General features: G+C 38.4%; 1 long non-coding RNA gene across 2 annotated transcripts; it reads right to left on the bottom strand.

Moving 5' to 3' along the window:
- Window positions 1–247: 247 nt before the first annotated feature.
- Window positions 248–7561, bottom strand: LOC126702183 (uncharacterized). 2 transcript variants are annotated; one of them, XR_007647675.1, is made up of 3 exons: window positions 6886–7542; window positions 5819–6068; window positions 248–5280 (listed from the first exon to the last, which is right to left on the bottom strand). It is a non-coding gene; the product is annotated as an uncharacterized LOC126702183 (long non-coding RNA). The 2 variants fall into 2 exon arrangements; XR_007647674.1 differs by having other exon boundaries at window positions 248–6068; window positions 6886–7561.
- Window positions 7562–9805: the final 2244 nt, after the last annotated feature.

Genomic DNA, 9805 nt, shown 5'->3' with positions numbered 1-9805 from the left:
TTGAACTAACTGGTGCTCACATGAGGTATTCAAGTGATTAGCTAATTCTGATGTCAGTGACGTTATTATACCAACCTAAAAGGTTTAATTCCAAGAATCAAATCCCTTCATTTACGACAAAAAAAATTTTTTTTTTTTTGAGAAACCAGACCATAAGCTTGGGCTTTATTCAAAGAAGAAAAAAACTTAATGAATGTAAAGATACACAAGCGGGGCAATATCAACTGGCAAATCACCTAACCAAAACTGATCCCCAACCACTAGCTTAGCTTTCTTAGCAAGAGCATCAACAACAGAATTACAAACACAACTTGTATGAGAGAAAATAACAGACTGAAAAGCACCTACGAGCTGCCTAATATCCTCTAAAATGTTACCATAGTTGGCCACCTCACCGTTTTCTTGAGTGAGAGCGCTAATGATGACAGCAGAATCACCCTCAAAGATCACACGGGTAAGACCAATCTCAAGAGCAAACTTTACCACCTTCAAACATGCTAAGGCTTCTACATCAGCTACTGATTGGGCCAGGGGAATCGATGAAGACAGAGCTCCCAAAACCGCACCTCCACAGTCACGAACAATAACACCTAAGCCTGCCTTGTTTAAATCACGAAACACCGGAGCATCAAAATTCACCTTGAAGCAATGGGAATCGGGAAGGCGCCACTGCTGCACAACAGGAGCTCGGGGTGGGGCTGGTTCCTCAGTCTGGGCTTGAAGAAATTCTTGCAAATAGCTGCTAGCTTTACTACAAATGCTAGGAACTAGAAGGGCAGGTCGGCCAAAGTGAAGCGCATTGCGTCTATTCCAAATCATCCACGCTGCAATGATAAAGATCTTAGCTCAAAATTCGTCACGGGAATGCAGAAACCTGGCAAGCAGATCACTAAAACACATAGGAGGAGACAGAACCGATTGGTGGGACCAGTCAAGAGAGTCCCAAACGCCACGAATCTCCTTGCAAAACCAGACTGCAGGTAAAACATCTTCTGGTTGATCTTTGCATAGATTGCAGCTAACATTTAGAACAATTTGGAAGATTTACCATTGTTAGCAAAGCATTGTTGCTGGCATGCCAAGCAAAATGTTTAATTTTATTAGGAACCCGTAACTGCCATATACTCTTCCAGAATTTTTTTTGAATATCCAGATTGGAGGTACCTGCATTAGAGACAGATTCACAAGAAACAAGCAACTTATACGCACTACTAATAGTAAACATACCAGACGGCGTATGAGCCCATATAATACGATCCACAGGACGCCGAATGCTCAGAGGGATACCCAAAATAATTTCAGCTTCATGGGGTAAAAAGAGCTGTTGCACCAACTCCGATTTCCACTCAACTCTGTCCTGATCAATCAACATACTGACTTTGGAATCCTCAGGAATTTGGGGTAGGGGAGAGATGACCGATCTGTTTGTGGGCCCAGGCAGCCACTTATCCACCTTGAGTCGCACAGAATCCCCTGTTCATATACACCATATCATCCCTTTACGAATTACATCCCTTGTACCAATGATACTTTTCCACGCATAGGACCCCGTAGGTGAATCTTTTGCCTTTAAAATAGAACACTCCGACAAAAACCACGCCTTGAAAACACAATGGCAAAGAGAATCGGGGTTGTTAATCATACGCCATACTTATTTAGCTAACAAAGCCTCCTTGAACTTCTCAATTTCTTTAAACTCCAACTCCCCTACCTCCTTAGCTTCACATAAACGCTCCCATTTCACCCAATGGGTCTTTCTACTTTCACCATTATAACCCCACCAAAATTTCCAGATCAAAACTTTCAATTCCTTAATTAACCCCTTAGGGAGTTTGAAGCAACTCATAGAGTATGTTGGAATCACCTAGATGACGGATTTGATTAAAACTTCCCTACCAGCGTGAGACAAAAGCTTCTCTTTCCACCCTTGAAGTTTCTTCCAAACCCTTTCTTTGATATAGATGAAGCTTTGTTTCTTTGCTCTACCCACTAAAGCCGGCAAACCCAAATATTTTTCAAATTGACGAATGGAAGGGACACCCAAAATCTATTGAATCCGCACCTACACTTCATGGGAGGTATTGGAGCTAAAGAAAACATTAGTTTTGTCACGGTTTACCTTCTGCCCTGAGCCTCTCTCATAGATATCTAAGATGTCAAGTATTTTCTGGCATTCATCTTCATTTGCACGGCAAAATAAAACACTGTCATCTGCAAAAAATAAATGTGACACCTTTGGATCGTTTCTACATATAGCCACCCCATGAATCTGCCCTTCCAATTCAGCCTTCTGTAATAAACTTTGCAACCCCATTGCATACATAAGAAAAATGTAAGGCGATAGTGGGTCACCTTGACGGAGACCACGGCTAGGCTTAATATATCCAACAGTTTTCCCATTCAAAATCATAGAGTAGGACACAGATCTTATGCATGACATAATGAGACTAACAATCCTCTCCCCAAGCCCAAGATGCAGCATTATTTTCTCTAAAAATTCTCATTCCACCCAGTCATAGGCTTTGCTCATGTCAAGCTTGAGCGCCATATGGCCCACCTTTCCCTTCGTTTTTTGCTTAAGGTAATGGAGAGTTTCAAATGCCACTAGAACATTGTCTGAAATAAGACGACCAGATAAGAATGCACTTTGAGACTCAGGAATGGCACTCGCCATAAATTTTTTTAGCCTATTCACTAACACCTTAGAAATCAACTTATAAATGACATTACAAAGACTAATGGGCCGATAATCAGATACTTTTTTGGGATGTTTTATTTTCGGAAAAAGAGAAATAAAAGTAGAGATGAGTAATTCAGGCACTACCCTAGTATTCAAAGCATTAAGCACAACTGACGTCACATCCTGACCTACAATGTGCCAAAAAGACTTACAGAAAATAGGGGACATACCATTAGGCCCCGATGCAATAAGGGGTGCCATTTGGCTAAGAGCAATCCGAACCTCCTCATCATTGAAATCTCGGCCCAATAGCACAGCTGCCTCCTTGGTCAAGGCAGGTTGGATTTCATTGAGAATCTCATTTAGGCCTGAAGGATTTAAGGTTGTATAGATTGATCGAAAGTACTCCTCTATAATGCCACCCATCTGAGCTTCATCCTCTATCCAAACACCCTCCCCATCTTCCAATCCCACTATGAAATTTCGGCGATTTCGTTGAGTAGCTCGACAATGAAAATACGTGAATTACTATCACCTTCCTTAAGCCATGCGTTTCGAGATCGCTGCTTCCACATGCTTTCTTCCCTACCTTTAAGCTTTTGAATCTCCTCTCTCAATGAGTAAATTCTGTACGGGTTTGTTACATAGCTACCATCTTCCTCTGCACTTTTCAGCTCTTTAAGTTTTTTGGCCAAAGAATTTTGGACATGCCCGAAACACTTTTTATTCCACTCCTTCAGATTACCTTGACATGCCATTATCTTTCTATTAAAGCCCCAAACTGAATCCAACACAGGCCGCTCTCTCCAAGAATCTTTTATCACCCCTTCATAAGAAGTGTCCTTTAACCACATAGATTCAAACCGAAAGGGCTTACCCCTCCTATAGAATCTTTTAAATTCTGACTCTGAGCAAAGCAGGAGAGGTTTATGGTCTGAATGGAAGGCTTCAAAATGATATATTCGAGAAGTTGGAAACTGTAAAATCCACTCAATAGTAGCCACACCCCTATCCAGCCGAATCTAAGTATTTTGATCACTAGGTCTACGATTACACCACATAAAAGGAAACCCATTAAACCTAAGGTCTTTTAGTCTACAATAATCCAAAGCATTCCTGAAACCCTACATTTGGCTCTCCGGTCTGTCCAACCATCCCATTTTCTCCTCAGCAAACAAAATTTCATTGAAGTCACCCATACACACCCAAGGCAACGAAGAATGGTGACTCAAAGCACGAAGGGTAGCCGAGGAGTGTTCCCGGCTGGTTGTATCAGGTTCTCCATAGAAACCCATGAAACGCCAGGTGTCATCCACTCCTTGGTTAATAATAGCGTCAATGTGGCAATTAGAGAAAGCCTGCACATCCACCTCGGTCTCAGACTTCCAATACAAAGCAAGGCCAGCACCTGTATTGACACGAGGAACAAAGAACAAATTAGTATAGTGAATCTTTCTACCAACTCTCTCCAAAGTAGGTTTGTCAGCTTTTGTTTCCATTAAGAAAACCTGCATGTGATCTTTAGCTGTCACCAAGGCAACAACTTCATCCTCTGTCTGTGGGTTCCCAAGCCCATGATAGTTCCAACTAAGGCAACTCATTGCGACCGGTGGTGCTGGACCCCAACAACCACCTTAGAAAATTGGATGTCCTCCAAGCCACCAATATCCATGCAATGCTTCTTATTACCCTGCTCCTCAAGGTTTGAACACATGTGACGCTTCCCAAGCATGTTTTCCCCCCTCTCACCACTAGAACCACTTCCCATATTGTACTCATGGGTTGAAGATCCTTTCTCACGAGATAATCTTTTCCACTCCCTTGCTAATTTCACTAAGGGTGTAGCTCTGTTTGAGCTATCACACGTAGGGCTTTGTGATTCCGAAGGCAACACCTTACTTGCCTGCTCCTCAGTTGGCAATACCTTACTATCACAAACCCATTGGTTTTGTGATAGTCAAGCCAACCACACACTTTTACAACCTTGCCGCCTGCATCTCTGGAAACCCCCCATCTGCATTCAACGCAACCTGTTTGCGCTTAGATGAACTACCTTGGCTAACCACCACAACCGGAGAGACCACAGGATTTGGGACTGAGGCGTGCTTCGCTCCGATAACTCGTCTGCTCCCAAGACCTGAGTTATCCATGGTATTTGATTGGGAGAAGTCCCCACTCTGCTCACTTTGATTGTGGACTTGAAATTTCTTCTGCTTCATCCAAGGTGCTTGAGACCGAGAAGCCCCAGCAATCATAGCCACCGATTTACGTGTTATTCTTGCTACATCTGCTCTCAACCAATCTCTATACTATTGGTCTTCTCTCCTTAAATGACCCTTGCCATGAAGCCACACTTCACAATCTCTATCCCCATGTCCAACAATCCCACACCAATAACAAAAATTTGGAAGTTGTTCATATTTTAGACCCACCCAACCCACTAGTTTCCTTTCAGCCCATAGCTTACAGCATCTTTGTAGAGGCCGAGTGAAATCTAAGACTATTCGCACTCTCAAAAACTCACCCCTCAAGTTGTCGTCTTCAGGATCAGCCACTTGCACCACCTGACCTAGTGTTTTTCCAATTGATTCACCTGTTTCCTGAGTAGCAATGTGTGCTGGGACGTTATGGATTTGCATCCAAAAGGTGGTGTGAGAGAAATCTAGCAGAGGGGCCGACTCGGCATCTACTGCTCGTGTGTGCAAACACAAATAAAGCAATAAAGTATTACTAGGATGCCACTTTTGGGAATGCAACACAAAAAGGATATTGCAATCAATTTTAACTCTTAGACCAGCTATGACTACTACACAGGAAAGGAATCACAAGCATCGGGATCCTATTTAGTAACCACAAAGTTTGTAAACATCAGTCACTATATATGCATGTTTTTTGTTCTAAGCTAGAGCAACTGTGTTGTCTATTTGTAGTATTCTATTATGGCTGCTGTGTTTGGGTCAGATGTGGTGTCCTAATGTTCTGGTTCCGTCTGGTTTAAAAAGAATGGAAATCTAGCTTTCCCTATACCTTTTAACCTTTAAATCTAGTTGCTAAAAATTTTAAAAATTGCATTGCTTAGTTTGAACAAAGTGAAAATAAATTCAAACTTTCACAGGGAAAATTGCGTAAGTTGCTTACTTTGTAGATTATAGGTAGTTAACAATATTAGGCCACTAAATCCTGAGGTACTTCCGCTGCATCTCAATGTCTCCTTGCCTTGAAGAAATTGCATCAGAAGCTCCCGATTGGAATATCTGTAGGAGCCGCCCATACATCCAACAAAGTAATCCATAAATCTTGTTACACAAGATATGTACTGCCTTGAGTACCATACCAACTGTTTTGTAGAGACCCTCATAAATTCCTTGGTACCAATGATGCATTACCCCTATGATTAGGATTGGACATAAATTAACCATGAATAACCAAAAGGGAGAAATGATTAATGCGACAAGTAGCTCAACAGAAAGAATAGCAGAAACCAGACAAATGAGCCTGAATATGAAAAGGTAGGCAACATCTTGCGGTTGTACTTTTATCTCAAAATATGCAATGATATAGACAATTGTAGCCATTATGAAAAGCAACATGATACCAAGATGTGTTTCAAGTGGCGAGACATTCAAAGCTTGAAAGTGTATACAATTTATGGCACAAAGAATTGTTTTGAGGAAGATAAGAGGTGCATGAAATGCTTCAAAGAAAATGAGTGCTTCATCACTGGCACATACACAAATAGAAAATCCATTAACATCAAAATCCACTTAACTTCTCCCCCTAAAAGAAGGGAAATTCTTTTAGCTTCAAATATTTCAAAGATGATCTTGTTATATGCATTAATTTGATAAGTATTATGATTTAAGTTGAAGGTGTAAAACGGGTTAAGGAAATAAAACGATTTAGGGTGAAGAGTATTAAACAAATATAATAAATAGAAAATTAATATCGAATTGACTTAAACAATATGTAAAAGAAGGATTTGTGTAACAAATTTTAATTAGGTTAAAATAACAGGAGATGAGTTTGTGAGATGCTATTAACACATATAAGCCTACTCCCCACTATTTTACAATTTAAAGAAAAATATGATGTATAAAGATTCTAACGGAGTATTAGAATAATGATGTGTAAAATAGTAAGGCCTCAACAATTTACAATCAAATTTGAAAAGAGGAAAATGAAGAAATACAGAGATAAAGCCAAACCTGTTCAATGTGTGACCAAGAGTTGCCCAAATTTAAACCCTCAAACGGATTGCTAAAACCATAGTAGCAAATACGCTGAAACTTGTAGAAAACAAAAGGCAAAAAATCAAATAAATAAACAAAAATTGATCCAACCATCAAAGTAACTTTCAAAATTGAAAAACAAAAGAATAGAGATATTAGATTAAAGCTTTCAATCTGATCGTTAACAATCCACTACTAAATACAAACAGATCCAAGTAACAATCAAATTTAAACAAAGAAAGAGAGGACTTGAATATGTCATAGGAATAGTCATGGTTAGGGACTTAGGGTTAAGGTTTTTTTTTATTTATTATTTTTTTTTTTTAGGAGACGAAGAAGAGGCGTTGTTCGAGCACTAAATTCTAAAATTCCTAACCATAGAGGCTTGAAGCATGCCGTTGTTTGATATCAATGAATTTTGGGATTTTGACGCCCAGATAGGGGGTTTGGGGTTTGGATCCCAACCTCTAAAATCCAAGTTTCTTAACATAGACCAGCAACGACAAACTACCATTGCCGTTGCCATCGAAGCTCACAAGGCTTTCTGTCCCCATCCGAAGCTATTATGATAGAGCTTGCATAGTAAGATGGACGGCTGAGATTAAGAGTTAGAAAAAAATAACTTCGAATCTTAACCATTAAATAAAATAAAATAAAAGCTTTTATCTTTTGCCAAGAGCACGTGAAATATCTTCTCTCATATATAAATAACTAGTTGTTAACACGTGTGATGCACGTGATAATTTAAAATAAGTTGTTGACAATAGATTTTGTTGAAAGTAAGAAATTAACCTACTGAATGAAATAAGTTTTTGTTGACATTTTTCCTTCCGAATAATTTTCATAAACTTAGAAGAGTAGGTGTTTATCCATTTGCACATTTCTTGTAGGAACACTTTGTGGCATATCTGTCATTGTGCTAGCCACCCTCAAGTATTATATATAGCACCTTTCATCTATGGTCAATTGTTTTGTCATTGTGGCAACCAACATTGATGCCTATATATAATGAAACTAATAGTAACCAACTAGATAGAAAAAAAAAAAAAAAAAATTTGCAGTGTATGTTGTTTTCTTAGCACAGAGATAGCCAATGAAGTCAGTAGGTGAGGCAGGAATATCTGTTGTCCTCATCAAAGGAAAAATGCATATATGATGAAAAAGAAAATGAATGAAGAAGAAAATGAAGTCAATAGACTAACTTTTCGTGATCAACCTCAGAATTAGAAATTTTTCTTTGCAATCTTTTTGAGATATTAGATGAACTTTTGACAATCTAAAGAAATACTGTAATTTCAATCGCTGAAAAAGAAAAACGCATACATTGTATATGTTCCTTTTTCTATCAGTCAATATTTCATGGCATATCTTGAAATAATTATTTTAACTCATGAAACAATAAATTTCGAAGTTAATGTCCTGTTTTTATGATAATGTTTTGTTTTTTGTGACAGAAATCCACCAACAAAATTGCTGGTGGTTTTAGAGAAATTCACAACATACTCCTTTTGATGAGTTCAAGATTGTAAAGCTTTCCTAGATAGTCCCTATCACATGTTTGAATATCTCAACTCTAAAGGAGGCCTAAGCGTAGCATAAAGATGTGGAGTTGTTAAACTCCATTGGTCACCACCGTGATTATACCAAGGAGTGCTTAGGAAGTTTCTTAAGGTCCCCTTAGGCACCTAGGCAGTGCACCATCAGAAATAGAGAGAGCTGAACTAATCAACATGTGAACACCTTGATTTCCATTAAGCCAAATTCCTTATGTCTTCTTTGCACTAAATCAGAAACAGAATAATGCATTCATTTTGCAGTAATGCATTTCTTTAATAAGCATTCATTTTGCAATAATGCATTTCTTTTCAGCATATATGTATCATGTTGGATGATTTATATGTAAATTTGTTATTTTTGAAGTACGTGATTTTAAATATTTGATGCATTTAAGTTCGTTTTAATGTCACTATGTTAGGTTTACATGCTCAGGGAGAGGAACAAGTGCTATGGTATGATCAAGTTTGTTGATATAAGTTCTGATGATTACTCTCTAGAGGAGAATCAAGGCCTAGAGTACAAAACTGTATGTTCTAAACAGTGCTGAAATTTTTAGTAGACACAATTTGCTGGTTTAAGAGGGTTTGGTTAGGGCTGTAAGATAAGAAGTAGAAAATGAAGTATGTGTGAAAGTAACACTACCTGTTAGTCATTTCAATATGATTATAGAGACTAATATTTTACTGTCACAATTTACTGGTTTAAGAGGGTTTGGTAGGAGCTGTAAGATAAGAAGTAGAAAATGAATTATATGTGATAGAAACACTACTTGTTGGCCATATCCAATATGACTTCACTGACTAATATTATTTTTTTTGGTGGCTTTTATGGATCATAAGAAATTTTCTAAAAAATCCAGCATGAAACCTTGTAGCTGCATGGTTTGGCCATAGGAAAGTAAATGATAACTTTGTAGAATACAAAGTAGAGCATATTAACTTTGTGGTATGTATACATAGATTTTAGAGCATCTCTTTTGTCAGATTTATTACAATACAGTGATGAAGTTCTGTTTGTTGTTTAGGTTATGGGAAGGATTCGCTCCATCCTCTAGTGGAACTGTTGTCACTAATGTTGAGGTTCACCCCATTTCCTACCCTTTTTTCCCCTGTAATTGTACATTAACTATGCTAGTTGTTCTCATTTTGTGTTTTACTTTTCTTTCCAAATTTCCACCAAGTCTGAGTTCACTATCTTGTATTAACCAAGTCTAATTTCTTTGTGTTGAGAGGATTATCAAGTCTAATTTCCATCATGTGTGCATGTCACCTATGCTATGTGAATATGTACTAATTTGTGTTTCGATGGTCCAACTTGTGGAAGTTATAGGTAAAATGGG

Source organism: Quercus robur, chromosome 10 (genome assembly GCF_932294415.1).
Source record: "Quercus robur chromosome 10, dhQueRobu3.1, whole genome shotgun sequence".
Classification (NCBI taxonomy): Eukaryota; Viridiplantae; Streptophyta; class Magnoliopsida; order Fagales; family Fagaceae; genus Quercus; species Quercus robur.
The sequence above is the reverse complement of the archived record's forward strand: the minus strand, read 5'-3'. Positions and strand labels throughout refer to the sequence as shown.